Below are 18923 nucleotides of genomic sequence, written 5' to 3'. Positions count from 1 at the left end.
GAGCCTGGTCTACAGTATGAGTTCCAGGCCAGCCTGGTCTACAGTATGAGTCCCAGAACAGCCAGGGCTACTCAGAGAAACCCTGTCTCGAAAACTAAACTAAACTGGGGTACATGGGAGGGTCTGGAGGGAAGAAAGGGAAAGGAGAAATGCTATAATTATGTTATAATCTCAAAAATAAAAGAAATAATAAAAACAAGTAAATACTTTCACATTTAACGAGATGGTTAATTTTTCTTGCTGCTGTGACAAGCATCTGACAAAAATCAACTTAAGGATGAAAGGGTCTGTCTAGGCTCACAGTCTTTAAGGGTCTGTCTAGGCTCACAGTCAGTCGGTAAGAGTCTGTCTAGACTCACAGTCGGTAAGGGTCTGTCTAGGCTCACAGTCAGTCGGTAAGAGTCTGTCTAGACTCACAGTCGGTAAGGGTCTGTCTAGGCTCACAGTCAGTCGGTAAGAGTCTGTCTAGACTCACAGTCGGTAAGGGTCTGTCTAGGCTCACAGTCTGTAAGGGTCTGTCTAGACTCACAGTCTGTAAGGGTCTGTCTAGACTCACAGTCTGTAAGGGTCTGTCTAGACTCACAGTCTGTAAGGGTCTGTCTAGACTCACAGTCTGTAAGGGTCTGTCTAGACTCACAGTCTGTAAGGGTCTGTCTAGACTCACAGTCTGTAAGGGTCTGTCTAGACTCACAGTCGGTAAGGGTCTGTCTAGACTCACAGTCTGTAAGGGTCTGTCTAGACTCACAGTCTGTAAGGGTCTGTCTAGACTCACAGTCTGTAAGGGTCTGTCTAGACTCACAGTCGGTAAGGGTCTGTCTAGACTCACAGTCTGTAAGGGTCTGTCTAGACTCACAGTCTGTAAGGGTCTGTCTAGACTCACAGTCTGTAAGGGTCTGTCTAGACTCACAGTCGGTAAGGGTCTGTCTAGACTCACAGTCTGTAAGGGTCTGTCTAGACTCACAGTCTGTAAGGGTCTGTCTAGACTCACAGTCGGTAAGGGTCTGTCTAGACTCACAGTCTGTAAGGGTCTGTCTAGACTCACAGTCTGTAAGGGTCTGTCTAGACTCACAGTCGGTAAGGGTCTATCTAAGGCTCACAGTTGGTCCAGTCCATCACAGTAGGAAAATCACAGCAGCAGGGCTGAGGCCGCTGGTCATATGGCATCCCCAGCATGGAAGCAGGAAGAGATAAATACTCCTCTTCTCCTCCTCCTCCTCCTCTTCTGAGAGGGCTTCATATAGCCCAGGCTCCCCTCAAACTCACTGTGCAGACCTCCTGCCCCCCTGCCCTGCCACCCAAGTGCTGGGATTATAGACATGAGCTGCAAGCTTTGCTCACTTTCTCTTCTTTGCCTCGACTGGTACCCAGATCACCGGATGCTACCACCCGCAGTCAAGGTGGGTCTTTCCTCCTCAGTCCAGTATCTCTGAAAACGCCCTTGCAGATGTGCCCAGAGGTTCTAAATCTCGTCAGTGGGTCACAGAGACAACTCGGTAGTTAAAGTGTTTGCCGGGCAAAAAGCCTAAGGACCGAGTTCGAATCCTCAGAACCACATAAATGCTGGGCGGGTGTGGGACTAGCCTGTAATTCCAGCCTTAGGCAGAGAGGGGATCGCCGGAGTGAGACCAGCCATGTCAGGGACCTCAGTGTATAAGGCGGAGGACTGGTTGAGAATGATTCCTGACATCAACCACAGGCCTCCACATGCATGCATGCAGACATACATACAAACATATTTACACACACATGCACACTCCCCCACACAAATGGAAAAAAATACTAAGTAAATCCTATCAATTTGCCAAGATGAATCATTATAGTAGTGAACTGCTTTCTTCAAATCCTTTGCCGGTCAAATCTTTCCAAGAAGGATTCTGCCGAGAATGGCCACTGAGAGAAGATATGGAAGGCGGGGTGGGGTCTGTCAGAGCCCACCATTGCTTTCTCCAGCTCTGGGGACCAGATTCATAGTGCTTCTCAGGAGAGAGATGTGTCAGTGGCCTTGGGAACCACCCTTCTAGGTGCTCCAAGTAGCTGTGACCATCTGTGGTGTTTTCCTTCAGTTCTGGTTTAGGTAGCAAGAGAAATGGTGGAATTATTTCAAAACTGACCTTGACAGGAACTCGGCTCTGTGGTACTTTTTCTAGACTTCTGAGAGTTGAAACAATAGCAACTTCTGAGATTGGAGCTCAGCGAAGCTCCACAGTGTGAGGCTCTGGACTCTGAATTGGAGGGACATGGGCTGACAAGAGAGCTCAGCAGGTAAAGGTGACTGCGGCCAAGCCTGACTTGATCCCAGATCTGTGTAGCGGAAGGAGAGACCTGACTCCTGCAAGTTGTCCTCCAACTTCCACGCACAGAGCATGTGTCTTAGTTAGGGTTTCTATTGCTGTGAAGAGACACCATGACCATGGCAACTCTTATAAAGGAAAACATTTAATTGGGGCTGGCTTTCAGATCAGAGGTTTAGTCCATTATTGTCATGGTGGGACATGGCAGCACGCAGGCAGACATGGTGCTGGAGAAGGAGCTGAGAGTTCTACATCTGGATCTGTAGGCAGCAGGAAGTGACTGTGACACACTGGCCAGCCTTGAACTTCTGAGACCTCAAAGCCCACCTCCTAGTGACGCACCTCCAACAAAGCCACACCTCCTCCAACAAGGCCACACCTCCTCCAACAAGGCCACACCTCCTCCAACAAGGCCACACCTCCTCCAACAAAGCCACACCTCCTCCAATAAGGCCACACCTCCTCCAACAAAGCCACACCTCCTCCAATAAGGCCACACCTCCTCCAACAAAGCCACACCTCCTCCAACAAAGCCACACCTCCTCCAACAAAGCCACACCTCCTCCAGCAAAGCCACACCTCCTCCAACAAAGCCACACCTCCTCCAACAAGGCCACACCTCCTCCAGCAAAGCCACACCTCCTCCAACAAAGCCACACCTCCTCCAACAAGGCCACACCTCCTCCAACAAAGCCACACCTCCTCCAACAAAGCCACACCTCCTCCAACAAAGCCACACCTCCTCCAATAAGGCCACACCTCCTCCAACAAAGCCACACCTCCTCCAACAAGGCCACACCTCCTCCAACAAAGCCACACCTCCTCCAACAAGGCCACACCTCCTCCAACAAAGCCACACCTCCTCCAATAAGGCCACACCTCCTCCAACAAAGCCACACCTCCTCCAACAAGGCCACACTTATCTATAGTGCCAGTCCTTACGAGCCTATGGGGCCATTTTCATTCAAACTACCACAGCATGGTGTGTGTACACACACACACACAGGAGAACACACAAAATAAATACATAAAAATGAATGAAAAAGAAAAATGGGCTGATGAGGTGGCTCAGTGGTTGAGAAGGAGTCCTGTTCTGGCAAAAGACTCAAGTTCAGTTCTGAGTACCCAGGTCACAATCACATTTCATTCCTGGTCCAGTCCAGGGGGAGTCTAGTCTCTGGCCTCTGTGGGCACCTGCATTCATGTGTACATACCCAAACCAAAACACATACATATATACCAATTTAAAGTATCGAAAATTGCTGGGCAGTGGTGGTGCATGCCTTTAATCCCAGCACAGGGGAGGTAGAGGTAGGCGATATCTGTGAGTTCAAGGCCAGCCTAGTCTATAGAGTGAGTTCCAGGACAGCCAGGGCTACACAGAGAAACCCTGTCTGGGGAAAAAAAAAATTGAAAAATCTTAAAAAGAAGAAAATACTGGGCTCTGGACACATAGCTCAGTGGTTAAGAACACTGGCTGTTCTTCCCAATAACCTGTATTCTATTCCCAGCACCCACTTGGTGGCTTTTGACCGCTGTAACTACAGTCCCAGGGGATCCGACGCCCTCTCCTGGCCTCTGTGGTCACTGCATGCACATGATTCACAGACATATGTGGACAGAACAAAAAGTTAAACAAATTGGGGGAGAAAAAAAGAAAGAAAAAAGTGGAGCATGAGATGAACGGACAGGACTTTTAAAATGGCAACTCTATTATTCATTAGGACAACTGTTGTGAGTCAGAAGGAAAATATTCCAAGCTGTAGCAAATTTGTGAGACACAGCTGGGTTTCAGTGACTAAAGGCCCGATCTGCCCGTAAGGGGCTGGGTCAGAAGTCAGCTTGAGTGGACGAACAACAACAGTTTAACCATAAAAGGTCTGTCTTGTGCAGGAAAGTCCAGAGGAGGCAGTCCAGGGGACCAGAGCCCCACAGACGCTCCTGATGCAGCCTTCCTCTCATTTTTCTGTGTCGTTATTTCTAGCTGGTGGCTTCTCTCCTCAGGGTTACCTCGCAGTCAGAGGTGGCGTCACATTTTCTCTTCCTGTTTTTAAAGTTTTCACGTTTGTGTGTGTGTGTGCATGTGTGTGTGTGCATGTGTGTGTGTGCATGTGTGTGTGTGTGTGTGTGTGTGTGTGTGTGTGTGTATGCAGTGTGCATGCTTGCACACACTCATGAAAGGCCAGAGGTCAACCTTTGTTGTTTTTCCTCAGATGTCCATCTTTTATGGAGACGCAGTCTCTCGTTGGCCTGGAACTCCCTGACTTGGCTGGACTGACTGGCTGCGGAGTCCCCAGGGTCACCTGTCTCTCTCTTGCCGGCTGTGAGATTACCACCTCATGTCACCACGCCTGTTCCTTTGGGGCTTTTTGTTTTGTTTTGCTTTTCGAAACAGGGTTTCTCTGTGTAGTTTTGGAGCCTGTCCTGGATCTCGCTCTGTAGACCAGGCTGGTCTTGAACTCACAGAGATCCACCTGCCTGTGCCTCCCGAGTGCTGGGATTAAAGGTGTGCACCACCACCACCGCCGGGCCTGTTGTTTTTTTTTTTTTTAAACATAGGTGCTAGGGATCAAATTCAGGTCTTCATGCTTGCAAATCAATAAAGATGATGGTGATTGAGGGACACCGTGGCTCCTTTAATCCCAACACTCAGGAGGCAGAGGCAGGAGGATCCCTGTGAGTTTGAGGCCAACCAATCTATATGATGAGTTCCAAGCCAGCCAGGGCTGTGCAGTGAGATTCTGTCTTAAAAAAAAAAAAAAAAAAAAGGCCAGGTGGTGGCCCATGCCATTAAATCCAGTACTTGGGAGGCAGAGGCAGGCAGATCTCTGTGAGCTCCAGGCCAGCCTGATCTACAGAGTGAGTTCCAGGACAGCCAGGGCTACACAGAGAAACCCTGCCTCAAAAAACCCAAACCAAAACAAAACCCCTTAAAAACAAACAAACCCAAACACAGGCCGTTGAGATGGCTCAGTGGGTAAAGCCTTGATGTTGTGAATTTCATCTCTGGAACACACATAAAAGATAGAAAGAAAACCAGTTCCCAAAAGCTGTCCTCTGATGGCCACACATGTTTTAGCACATGCCCCCTTACACACACATTATACACACACATATATACTCACACTAAAAACGATGATGATGGTGACGATGATGATGTGGTTGGAGATGGCTCAGTGGTTAAAATCACTGGCTGCTCTTCCAGAGGACCCAGGTTCAATTCCCAGCACCCACATGGCAGCTCACACTGTCTGTGACTCCAGTTCCAAGGGATTTGACACCCTCACCCAGACATATATGTAGGCAAAACACCAATGGACATAAAAAAATAATAATTAAATCATCTTTTTAAATAATAAAATAGTTTCAAGCCCTCTTTGTCATGATAAAAGGTGAGGACTGGCACTGGAGGGATGGTTCAGTGGTTAAGCCCACTCCTGCAAAAGGCCTGGGTTCGGGTTCTGGCACCCACAGGGCGGCTCACAACCATCTGCAAGTCAGTTTCGGGGCATCGGAAGCCCTCCTCTGTGGGCACCAGGTGCACAGGTGGTACACACACACAAACGTGCAGGCAAAACACCCGTGGAAGTGAAATAAAAAAAACCCACACAACTACATCTTTAGAAGACTGTCTCTGGCAAATACCAGACAGCAGCGGTTACTGGGATCCCTCAGTGTCTCGGGGAGAGGAGGCTCACACAGTCAAGTGTTTATCTCACGATTCTTCAGTGCTCTGAACAGACCTTCAACCCCCCTTCCTAAATGGCTCCCATAAAGGATTATAAACCAGAGAGAAGTTGGTTTAAACAAAGCAGTCAGATCGTAAGCAGCATTCTGTGAATTCTCTCTGGCTGGAGTCTTGTTCTCTCCGTTAGCGAGCTCTGCTCTCCCGGCCGGAGACCTCAAGGTCAAACAGAGGGCGCTCCATGCTTCTTCTTCTTTTTTTTTTTTTTTTGGTATAGGTCCTCTTACATTGTTTGCTCATTTTATTGCTGAGAATAACCCTTTACCTAGTTAAGTAGCGCCTCTCCAACACACATGCTCACACTTACACATGTGCACACACACACACACACACACACACACACACACACACACACACAGACCTGGAGGGTGGACCTGGTGGGGAGGGTGAGCGTGTGTGTGTGTGTGTGTGTGTGTGTGTGTGTGTGTGTGTGTGTGTGTTATCTTATTCAACAAAAGTCAACTGAACAAGTTCTAATTTTATTAAATATCGGACAAACACGATGAAAATAAGTCTTCCAATTTTGAGATGGAAGATAGGACCGGGGAAGGGATGCCGTCGAAGAATAAATCGTACCAACATAATACTAAAGCTGTCAACTTGGGGTGGGGGAGCTAAAAGTCCATTAATAACCCAGCCGCCAGCTTACTTTTACACATGAGGAAAATTCCATTACAACAAACAGCCCGAGGCTTTCAAAAAGCTTTGCTGAGTGGTTATAAAGACTATATTGCTAGCAATCATGTTTTTGGATCTGAGAATGAAACCTAGCTAATTTTTTTTTTTAAAGAGAGACTCACCAACGGTGCGGGTCATTGCCCTCAGGGCTAGGCGGAAATGGCCACTTTTACTCGTTAAAGAAGTGACCTTTTGCATGGGTGCTCAGTTCGGTTGCCAAAAAACAGGCTGGAATTCAAACCCACTTTCCCCTGTCAGAAAGCCACAGACTGTACGGCCTTTCATGGTGGCCTTGGTTTTGCAAGATTGTTCTTTGAAGGCCTATTTACAAAGCGGCTTTCTGGCATTTTTCTTCCTTGAATCTGTCATGACACGAATCTTACTGTGCGTCGCCGATTAGTCAGCGTTCTCTAGAAAACCAGAACCAGAGAAGAAATGCGTTTGCAAATATATATCACAAAGGGGACTTACTAGACTGGCTTACATGATTGGTCTAGGGAGTTAGCAATGGCTGTCTGCACACTGGAGAGACCAGGAACCCTGTAGCCATTCAGTCCATGAGTCTAGATGCCTCCAGAGTTCCAATGTGGTCTTGAAGGCTTGAAGGACTCCTGAGAGTCGCAGACCTTCAGTCCTTGTTGGAAGGCTGGAGAAGCCGGCCTCCTGTGTCAACACGGCGCAGAGTGCACACACTCACCAGAAACAGCAACGATGCACTACTTTTCCTTCTTTGTATCTGGTCTGGCACTAGCGGGTGCCAAAACCCTCAGGGAGGGTGGTAGTCTCCCCGAAGTTAATCCTTCCAGGAAATGCCCTCCCAGATCTGCCCAGAGGTGTTGATCCCAAGTCCAAGCAAATTGACCACAAAGATGAACCCACAGCCTTTGGAATTACAGAGAGAATTTTTCTGTAGTCAGATGTTTTCTTCGGTTTAATCCCAGCATTCGGGAGGTAGAGCCAGTCGAATCTCTGCGAGTACAAGGCCAGCCTGGTCTACAGAGCGAGTTCTAGAACAGGCACCCAAACTACACAGAGAAACCCTGTCTCGAAAAACCAATCATCATCATCATCACTCAGAAGCTTATATTAATTATAACTGCTTGGCCATTAGCTCAGGCTTATTACTGACTAGCTCTTACACTTAAATTGACACATAATTCTTATTTCTGTTTAGCCATGTAGCTTGGTACCTTTTCTCAGTTCTGCCTTGTCATCTTGCTTCCTCTGTGTCCGGCTGGTGACTCCTGACTCTATACTACAATTTTCCAGTTAGGATCTGGACTAGTGCTTCTCCCGACCCCAGACCCCCTATTCCAGCAGCACAGATTCATCCCACTAGGGTCTTACAGCCCCTTAACACACCACAGATCCTATGCACACAGTGCCTCTAGCAAGACACTGTACAAGGTCCGAGGGGAGCCTTGTCTGCCTGGACAGAGTTCTCTGACGTGTGGTCTCCAAGGCAGGGCTGTCTAAGCCTGGGTTTTCTTAAAACCAGAACTTCCGATAAGGATCTAAATGGCTTACTTCAGAGGGGACCCCAGGAAGCACCAGAGGGATTGCAGAACTGAAGAAAGGGCAGTAGAAATCCTGATAGAGGGGGCTGGAGAGATGGCTCAGTGGTTATCAGCACTGGCTGCTCTTCCAGAGGACCTGGATTCAATTCCCAGCAACCACATGGCAGCTCACACCTGTCTGCAGCTTCAGTTCCGGGGGATCTGACACAGCCACACAGACATGCATGCAGGCAAAACACCAATGCACATCAAATAAAAATAAACGATTAAAAAGGGAACTACTGATAAAGTTGCATCTTGCAACCAATGAGCAAGGCCACTGCTGTGGGTGCTGGGGGCCCAGTCCCCTCAGCCTCGCTCACCATGAGAGACTGCAGAGAACACCTCTAGGGCTCGTGCAGCCAAGGGCAAGGGTTCTAGGTCTTTCTTCTCCACTCTCTGCCTTGCTTGGAGTTGCTCCTGGGGCTAGGACCAACACGGTCCTGAGTCAGAGATGACGCCGGTGCTCCGGACCTGAAGCTCCTGGCGCTCCTGGATGTGGTTCGAGGCCGACTCCATGCTAGGCGAGCAAACAGACAGACAGCTGAGCTACGTCCCAGGCCCCAGAGTTACACAAACAAAGGCAAAGGAGAGCGCCTGTGTGGTGACACTCGTGTCCCCGGCCACCTGAGAGGTGGAGGTGGGAGACTCGCTCGAGCCCACACGTTTTGAGTCCAACCTGGGCAACATTGCAAGACATCATCTAAAGAAGAAAAAAAGGACAAGCGAAGGGAAAGCAGTTTGTTACTCAGCTCTAAGTCTGCCGGCCTCTGCGGCTTCTTTCTTTTCTTTTTTCAGACAAGATCTCACATTCTGGTTGTCCTAGAACTCATTCTGTAGACCAGGCTGGCCTCAAACTCACAGAGATCTGCCTGCCTCTGCCTCCTGAGTGTTGGGATCAAAGGTGTGCGTACTATACCTGGCCCCAGTTCCTGTTGGTAGCCTCTTTCTGTGCCTAATTTTTAAGTTAAACCATATCACAGTCAAGTATGTGAGTGAAAAACCCAATGTGCCCACAGAGGGAGCTGTGCTGCCCATGACTTCAGATCTCCCAGAGGTTCTCGGGACACCCCCCCCCCCCCATGCAGATAAGGGACTGCTGTCTGTAGAGTGTTCCGGTACAACCGCATCGTAAACCCCATAGGGAGCATAAATTGGACTCAGGGGTAATAAAAAAATCAGGACATGAAATTGGGAAGGGTTAGGGGCAGGAGTGTGGGGTGAATGTGATCAAAATATATTATGTGCACGTACGTATGAAATTATAAAAATTAATACAAATGCTGTACTAAACAGAAAGCAATTCTCATGGACCCAGCAGATCCTTAGATCTTCCACCTACTCTGAAGGCGATGACCTCGATCGCAGACCTATAGCAGCGTGTAGCTTCTTGGCAGGGGTTTTGTACCTAAGTGTGTGTGTGTGTGTGTGTGTGTGTGTGTGTGTGTGTGTGTGTGTAAGTCAGATGTTGACAGCCAGTGTCTCCCTCTATCATTTCACCTTTTTTAAGATTGATTTTTAGTATGTCTAATTATGTATGCGTATGTTGGTGTACAGGGATGTACACGTGAGTGCAGGTGTACTCTGAAGCCAGCAGAGGGCACCAAATCCCCTGGAGCCGGAGTTACAGGTGACTGTGACTGGCCGATCCAGGGCTGAGAACGGAACTGCTGAACCATCTCCCCAGCACCGGCACACATTCCTCTTTGCACTAGGGTCTCTCTGTGGACCTTGAGCTCAGCAACTCACCTGGACTGACTGGCCAACAAGTGTCAGGAATCTTTATGTCTCTACGTCCCCATGTGTGTGCCAAGGACCTGAACTGTGCTCAACTGAGCTAACCCCCCAACTCCCACCCCCAATGTTACTTATTGTTACTTAAAAACTGTACTCTCGCCGGGCGGTGGTGTCGCACGCCTTTAATTCCAGCACTCGGGAGGCAGAGGCAGGAGGATCTCTGCGAGTTCGAGGCCAGCCTGGTCTATAGAGTGAGATCCAGGAAAGGTACCAAAACAACACAGAGAAACTCTGTCTCAAAAAAAGAAAACAAAACAAAACAACACACACACACACACACACACACACACACACACACACACACACAAAATTGTACTCTTTCCAAGGCTGGGATTAAAACAAAAACAAAAACCAAGAAGCAATGTGGAACTTGAGAGATGGCTCAGTGGTTAAGAGCACTGGCAGCTCACTACTGTCGGTAACTCCAGTTCCAAGAGATCCAACACCCTCCCACCAACATAAATGCAGACAAAACACATGCACATGAGATAAAAAATAATTTTTTTAAAAAAGAAATACCTCAAGAGAGGAAATGTGTATTATGATTTACAGCTCAAGGAGACACACACATTATATGAAGCAATCATGGAACAAGGACATGAGACATCTGCAGACAGACAGGAGTGGAGCCTGGCTATAAAACCCCAAGGGCTCACCTCTCTCACCTGCTTCCTCCACCTAGCCCTTTCCATCAAGAACCACACTCCCACTGGTGACCAAGTGTTCAAGCCCATCCACCTATGGCCCTGTGGAATTTTCCTTTACCCTGTGTGGATGTATGTCACTGTGATTGTTTTAATAAAGAAGCTGACTGGCCTATAGCTAGGCAGGATAAGGTTAGTCAGGAGAACCTGACTAAGAAAGAGAATGCTGGGAAGAAGAAGGGCAGAGGCAGGGGAGACATGAACAGATGCAGAGAGAAGCAAAATGGGCATGCTTTACTGAGAAAAGGTACCAAGCCAGGTGGCAAAGAGCAGATGAGAAATATGGGTTAATTTAAAATGTGAGAGTTAGTTAGTAACAGGCCTGAGCTATTGGCCGAGCATTTGTAATGAATATAAGCCTCTGTGTGGCTACTTGGAAAAGGCTAGCGGGACAGAAACTTCCACCTACATGGCCCTATGGGGGTCGTTTTAACATTCAGTCAACAACATGACTGGGATGACAGATGACAGACCTTATGAGAATTGTCAGACCATGTCACTGCTGGAAAAGTTTTCAACAGAACAAAGTTAGAGACAACGCTGCCCCATCCCAAGTTAGACACTAGTTTATGTTCCTGGAAAAACCTGAGAACACAACTTATAAACCTCATTGCGGTTATACAGAAAATAGTTAAGACTTCAGGTGCAGTTTGTATAAAGAAGCGTGTGTGTGTGTGTGTGTGTGTGTGTGTGTGTGTGTGTGTGTGTGTGTGCATATGTGTAGAGGCCAGAGATGATGTCTAGTGTCTCCATGTATTATTCTCCACTTTCTTTTGTGTTAATTCTTATTCTAAATTATGTGTATATATGTATGTGGGGGCGTTTGCCTATGTGTGAGTGCAGGTGCTCCCAGAGTCCCCAAGAGGGCGTCAGACCCAGTGGAACTGGAATTACAGGAGGATATGAGCCATCTGCCTTGTGTACAGGGATCCAAACTTGGGTCTTCTGCAAGAACAATATGTGCTCTTAACCACTGAGCCATCTCTCTAGCCACTCCCCTCCCAAAAAAAGATTTTTTCTTTTTAAGACAGAGTTTCTCACTGACCTGGAGCTCATTAGCTCAGATACACTGGTTGGCCAGTGAGCCCAAGAAGCTTCCTGCCTCTGCCTCTCCAGCACTGGAATTAGAGATGCATGTTACCTTGCTCAGCTTTTCTCGTGGGTGCTGATGATCAAGCACAGGTCCTCACGCTTTATGTGACATATTGATTGTTTTTCTATTGCTGTGATAAAACACAATGGCCGGAAACAAATTATGGAAGAATTTCTTTGGGGCGGATGGTTCTAGAGTAATAAGAAGAATCCATCATGGCAGAAGGCACGGCAGCAAGCAGCAGGCATGAAACCAGATGTGAACACTGAGAGTTCTCATCTTCAAACTCAAGCGTGCGGCAGAGGGAGAGCTGGGAGTGGGATCAAGCCTTCAGCCCGCAAAGCCCGCCCCTCAGTGACGTACTTCCTCCGGCAATTCTCCCCTTCCCCGTACCTCTCCAAACAGTACCACCGTCGGGGACAAGCTGTCCGGATGTCTGAGCCTGGATATCGGCCTCTGGCGTCTGCTACACTGTCAATACTGGGTCCTCACCGGGACTCCCTCAGACAGCCTCTTGTTGCCCTGTGTCGTGGAGATCCTGCAGCTTTGGATCTGCAGGTCCCGCCCCTTCACGTGGGGTGGATGTTGGGATGGGCCAACTCACAGCCTGGATCTGGGCCTGGGTGGTAGCTGAGTTGGTTAGCCTGCCGCTGTCTTATGCTGGTGCCAGGACCAGTTCTTCCACTTTGCCCAGGTGAGGGATGCCTGTGGTGGCTGGCTAGGGGCAGGAGGCACTTTCTTGCCCTCATGCCATCAGGGCCAGACCTACCAAACCCACACCACCAGGGCCAGCTCTCCATCACTGCACTTGGCAAGGGGCAGGGCCAGCTCACCTGAGTGTCAAAGCCAGCAAGTGGTGGGGCCAGCTCTCCTCTCATGCCCTTGGCTTGTGGGGGGGCATATCTTCTGTGCCCATGCCAACACACGACCAACAAGGGGCAGGATCAGCTCTCCTGCACCCACCCCTTTGGGTTGCTCACCTGTGCCCCTGCCACCAGTGTCCTCTCTACTGTGCTACCCAGGTGAGGGGGAGGCCACTCTCCTGACCTTACACCCTAGGGACCAGCTCTCCCACACTGCCCAGTTGAGGGATGGGACCAGCTCTCTGTTGTAGAATAATCCTTTGGTATGCTGTAAAGATGTGTTACTCTCATTGGTTTAATAAAGAGCTAAATGACCAATAGCTAAGCAGAAAGAGGTTAGGCAAGACTTGTAGACAAGGAGAGAGCTCTGGGATGAAGAAGGGGCAGAGTCACCAGGAGACTTGGGAAGAAGCAAGATGAGCATGTTGCGCTGAGGAAAGGCACTGAGCAATGTAGTAGAATGCAGATAAAATATGAGTTAATTTAAGTTGTAAGAGCTAGTTAGCAACAAGCCTAAGGTATCGGCCGAGCATTTATAATTAATAATAAGTCTCTGTGTGGTTATTTGGGAGCTGGCTGGTGGACAGAAAATTCCACCAGTGAGGGGTAGGGGCCAGCTCTGTGCAGTCCTTGGACATCAACATAGCCCCAGGTGGTAGCCCAGATGAGGGCAATCCCCATGGCCTTTGGTGGTAACATGCAAGGACACAGGCATGTACTCAGATCGCTGCTGCTGCAGGGCCACAGACCCAGACATGGTTCTCGGTGACAGTAGATGTCAGGGCATCTCTGTGGCCTCAGAAAGCAGCATATGCCACTCACATCAGGCTGTTCCTCACCACCCTGGAATCTCCAGTTCTGCCGCTTTTTATAGTGAGCAAGCCATTCCATGTCCCTCTTTACCATCTCTCCATGACTGGCTCATTGAAGCATCACCTGCCCTGCCCATGCAGTGTGGCTACAGGTTTGGGGGGCTCTCCACTGTGTCTCATGCCTGACCCATGCTGTGTGGCTGCAGGCAGGGCATCTCAGGTGTCTTCCACCCACCCGGGCCCAGTGGCACTGTGGAGACTGTGGGTGTCCTCCCCCGGCGTGGACAGAGGTATTCTTCTCATTAACAAAATAGTCTTTTTTTCTCTCCCTCAAGACAGGTTTTCTCTGTGTAACCCTGGCTGTGCTGGAACTCAATTTGTAGAGCAGGCTGGCCTTGAACTCAGAGATCTGTCTGCCTCTGCCTCCCGAGTACCAGGATTAAAGGCATGCACCAAAACTCAGGACCAGGAAAAGCTTCCTCAGGTAATTAGACTCTAACCTTTCCCAGGCTTGGTCTCCAGCTATGGACAAGTAGCAAAGCCAGCAAAGCAGATATGAGTGAGGCCAAATGGTCCCTCTCCATCTCTTCCCTCCTCAGCACGACCCCACTCTCCCCTTTCCCTTCGCCTATTTTCCCATCAAATGCTTCTTTCAGAAACACATAGGAAGCCTGGGAGAGGCTCGGTAGCAGAGCACTTGCCTAGCTCAACCAAAGCTAACGACCCCAGCAGTGAAAAACAAAACAGAGAGAGAGAGAGAGAGAGAGAGAGAGAGAGAGAGAGAGAGAGAGAGAGAGAGAGCTCAGTGGGACGGCACTTGCCCGGCATGCACAGGATCCTAGGTACAGAAGGAAAATGGACATAATATCAGAAACTTGTGTCCTAGTTCAAATGTTGACTAGCTTTGTTTCTTAAGCCCAAACAGGACATGACAAGATAGAGATGTTCAGTCTCGCCAGAGGTTGGGGGGTAACAAACTTGTAACAGTGGAATAAAGGGTTATATCATGCTCATCAAATCTGCAAAAGGATTTCTTTGTTCTTGTATTGAGTTTCCCCCTCCCAGGAGGGGTAGGAGAGACAGGGGGTTTGTTACTCTATAGCCCAGACTGGCCTGGGGCTCACCATGTAGCCCAGGCTGGCTTTGAACTTATGGCACTCCTTCCATATTAGCTTCTCAAGTGCTGGGATTAGAGACATCATGACCAGTAATTATTAGTAAAAATGAGTAAAAATTTAAAAGCTTAATACCAAACATTGGTGTGGGAGGTAGATTTTTGGTGCAACTATTTTGTGGACCGATTTTATTTTATTATTTAGTTAGTTAGTTAGTTTTTTTCTAGACAGGGGTTCTCTGTGTAGGTGTGGCTGTCCTGGGACTGGCTCTGTAGACCAGGCTGGCCTCAGGGATCTGCCTGCCCCTGCCTCCCGAGTGTTGGGATTAAAGGTGTGCACCACCACTGGCTTGGTTCAGCATTCAATGAAAAACTAAACCAACTGAAAACGTTTAAATGTCATTAACAGAAGACCAGATTAATCTAATATTATATCTTCACATGAGAGTATTATACAACCATCACAATGACAAATTTTGGCTTTGTGGCTGCACACAGATAAATCTTAAAAATAATATAGAAAAATCTAGCTGCGGGGTATGTGGAGCGTAATGCCATTTGAATAGTTTAAAAATCTTCAAAATAATGTCATATGTTGTTTGTGGATAAATGAATATGGAATAAAAGCACAAAATGGGCAAAGAAGGGATTTGCGGGAAACCTAAAATGGTCTCTGAAATGTTTTTACACTCAGGGAAAAGTCTGGGGGCTGGGGCTGTAGCTCAGCTGGCAGAGCACGTGCTCATGGCATGGCGGGGTATGTCGGTAGCGATGAGGAGGGAGAGCCATGAGAATCGAAAGTTCCAGGTAATCCTCTGTTACACAGTGAGTTCAAGGCCAGCCTGGGCTACATGGAATCCTGTCTCAAACAGAGGAAACAAATTTAACTGGATGCGCACCAAGTCCTGAGACAGAAGGGAACAAACATGAGGACCTGTGAGGCCTCTGGAGCGTTGGGGAAGGTGAGCCTCACATAAAGCCATGCTGGGGTGGCTAGCTCATTCAGGAATAGTCGGGGAATTTGCATTTCTAACAACTTCCCAGGTGCTGACGATTCTGTTGTAGATTGGGGGCCACACTTCACTTCAGGTGGTAAAGGCCATTGAGGAGGGATAACTTTAAAAAAAAAAATAAGTAAATAAAGTTTATCTCTTTATATTTTAAGTGTATGACTACTTTGTCCACATGTGTGTCTATGCACCACGTGTGTACCTGGTGTCCATGGAGACTAGAAGATGGTCCCCTAGAACTGGAGTCACAGGTGCTGTGAGCCACCATCTGGATTCTGGAAACCAAACCCGGGTCCTCTGCAAGAGCAGCCAGGGCTCTTACTCATTCTAATTTCAAGTGTGTGTGTGTGTGTGTGTGTGTGTGTGTGTGTGTGTGTGTGTACCATAGTGCCCATAGGGAGGTCAGAGGGAAACTTTCAGGAGTTGGTTCTCTCCTTCCACTGTGTGGATGCCAGGGATAAAACTCAGGTCTTTAGCTTGGCAGCATCCAGCCAATTCCCTGGCGCTGGGTGTTTATATGTTAACAAATCAGTTTGTTAAAAACTGAAAATATACTTTCTGGTTGGTATACAACACAAACAAAGTGTTAACAGTAGTTATTTTGGATTGTAGACCTATGAGTAATTCAAAATTCTTCTTTTTCTTGTCTGTATCAGGAAACTTTTCCATAATGGACATTTCCAGTATGAACTAGTGCTAGTTAATATGAAGGGTGGGTTATACTTTGAACTATACACCAGTGGGTTGGCGGCCATTCTCCCTTGTTTCTCTTGCTGTTATAAGCATCATGATCCAAAGAAGCACCTTGGGGCAGAGAGGGTTTGTTTGGTGTAAGGTCGGGATCACAGCTCATTGCTGAGGAGAGCCAGGAAAAAAGCGGGGACTGAATGAAGCGGAGCCCGTGGAGGAACACTGCTAACTGGCTCACTCCCATTGTTTTTTGTTTTTGTTTTTTGAGACATGGTTTCTCTGTGTAACAGCCCTAGCTGTCCTGGAACTCACTTTGTAGACTAGGCTGGCCTCGAACTCAGAGATCTGCCTGCCTCTGCCTCCTGAGTGCTGGGATTAAAGGCGTGCGCCACCAAGGCCCAGCTACTCCCATTGTTCTATTGCCAACCTTCATATACAGCTCAAGACTACCTGCACAGGGTGGCACCACCCACAGTGGGCTGGGCCCTCCCACATCAGTCATTGATGGTGAAAATGTCCCACAGGTATGCTCCTGTGCATTTCCTCAGCTGATTTTTATTTATTGTTGTGTGCATGTGTGAGGGGGGAGGGGGCTCACACACCTGTGAATCCTCTCCTTGCACTTGCCTCGTTTCTGCTGTTGTGCTGTGTGTTCAGCTGGGGTTTCCTGCCTGGGTTCTGCTGAAACTTGTGCCGGACTCTGTATCTCGGCATTCTCAGGGTTCAGCTTTAGATGTTCAGGATGGGACCCCAAAGCTGGCGAAGAACCCGGGAAATCTCACCTAACAAGTTAAAAGACACCGACCTGAAGACAACTAAGAGGTGATTGTGAAACACACTCTCGAAGAGTCACTAAGCCACACAGGTGGATCCTCTCGGGACAAACAGAAAGGTACATCTCATCAGAGACATAGGAAAATGTAAAACAATTAACTGGAAATTTTTAGAGCGGAAAAACTACGGGGGGCAGGAGAGAGAACTCAGAACATTGCAGAGAGCCATCAACAGCCAAAGCATAAGTTAAAAACCTTTGAAAATAATTACTTTTTATATTAAAATACTGCCCCAGGCATGGTGGCACACGTCTATGTTCCAAAGCACTTAGGAGGCTGAGGCAGGAGACTGAGAGCTCATGGCCAGCTTCGGCTACTCTGTGAGTAGGGAGCCAGTCTAGGTTATGCAGAGAACCAAGAGATGGGAAAGCTCACCACACACAGTTTTCTCAAATTCACCTGCAGATTTCAAGAAGCTTCAATGAAAATTCCAATAAGATTTTTTTTTTTTTCAGTTAAAAAAAAAAAAGTATTGGGACTGGAGAGATGGCTCAACTGTTAAGATCACTGGCTGCTCTTCCAGAGGACCAGGGTTCAATTCCCAGCACCCACATGGCAGCTCACAACTGTCTGTAACTCCAATATCTGATACCCTCACACAGACATACATGCAGGCAAAACACATTGGCACATACAAGTAAATAAATTATCTTTAAAAATTATCATCATTAGTGTGTGCCTGTGTGTGTGCATGTGTGCGTGTATATGTGTGTGTGTGCCTGTGAGTGTGTGTGTATATGTGTGTGTGTGTGAGTGTATGTGTGTGTGTGCATGTGTGAGTGTGTGTGTGTGTGTGTGTGAGTGTATGTGTGTGTGTGCATGTGTGAGTGTATGTGTATGTGTGTATGTGTGTGTGTGTGCCTGTGAGTGTGTGTGCCACATCACACAAGCAGAGGTCAGCAGACAACTCTGGGGTGTTGGCTCCGCCCCTCCACTGTGTGGGGCAGTCCCTCTTTTCCTGTTTGCACTGCTGTGCTGTGTGCTCCAGGGAGCTGGCCCATGAGCGCCTGGGCGGGCCTTCTCTCCACCTTTTCTCCTGCTGCAGGAGATCTGGGATTACAGACACATGCCATTCCATGCAGCCTTTTACATGGGCTCCGAGGAACCGGCTCTGGATGTCAGGTCTTTGTGCCATGTGCTCCTACAGCTGAGTCATCCTGCCGGGTCCCAGCAGGACTCAGGAGACATGGGGAAGTTGTTTTAGAGCTATTCAGAAAGGCAAAGAGACCAGGAGAGAGACAGAGACAGAGACAGAGACAGACAGAGAAGCTATTCAATATCCTGAATTTAGTTGTTTTTTTAATTTCCAGTGTGACTTAAACCGAGAGGCAGTTCATAGCCTGGAATGAATTTTCTCTCTGGCCAGACACTTGCCTGACACAGAGATAGCTATCTCTCAGTATTACTAAACAAACACCAGTTGGGCCTCTGGTCTTGGGTAACAGCTAGTTCTCTCAACACCAACCTTAACAATCTTGGGGTCGAAGTGCCCATGGGTGAATTACACCTGCTGCATATATGGGTTATAAAATGGGAGTTCTGTAAATCCTGCGCTATGATTTTTACCGTGTTGGTTGTGACTGAGGCAAAGAAACTGGGGAGCGAGAACCGCCCTGCGACCCGCTGGGTCAGGCTCTCTGCTGTCTGTCACCGGACCTTTGCCCTGCATCCCCGGCTTTAAACTCACCCCTGGCTCTTCTAACTCCCGCTTTGGGGTCCCGCTGCCCCTCCCGGGGT

Source organism: Peromyscus maniculatus, chromosome 21, assembly GCF_049852395.1.
Source record: "Peromyscus maniculatus bairdii isolate BWxNUB_F1_BW_parent chromosome 21, HU_Pman_BW_mat_3.1, whole genome shotgun sequence".
Taxonomy (NCBI): Eukaryota; Metazoa; Chordata; class Mammalia; order Rodentia; family Cricetidae; genus Peromyscus; species Peromyscus maniculatus.
Note: the sequence above shows the minus strand (reverse complement) of the source record.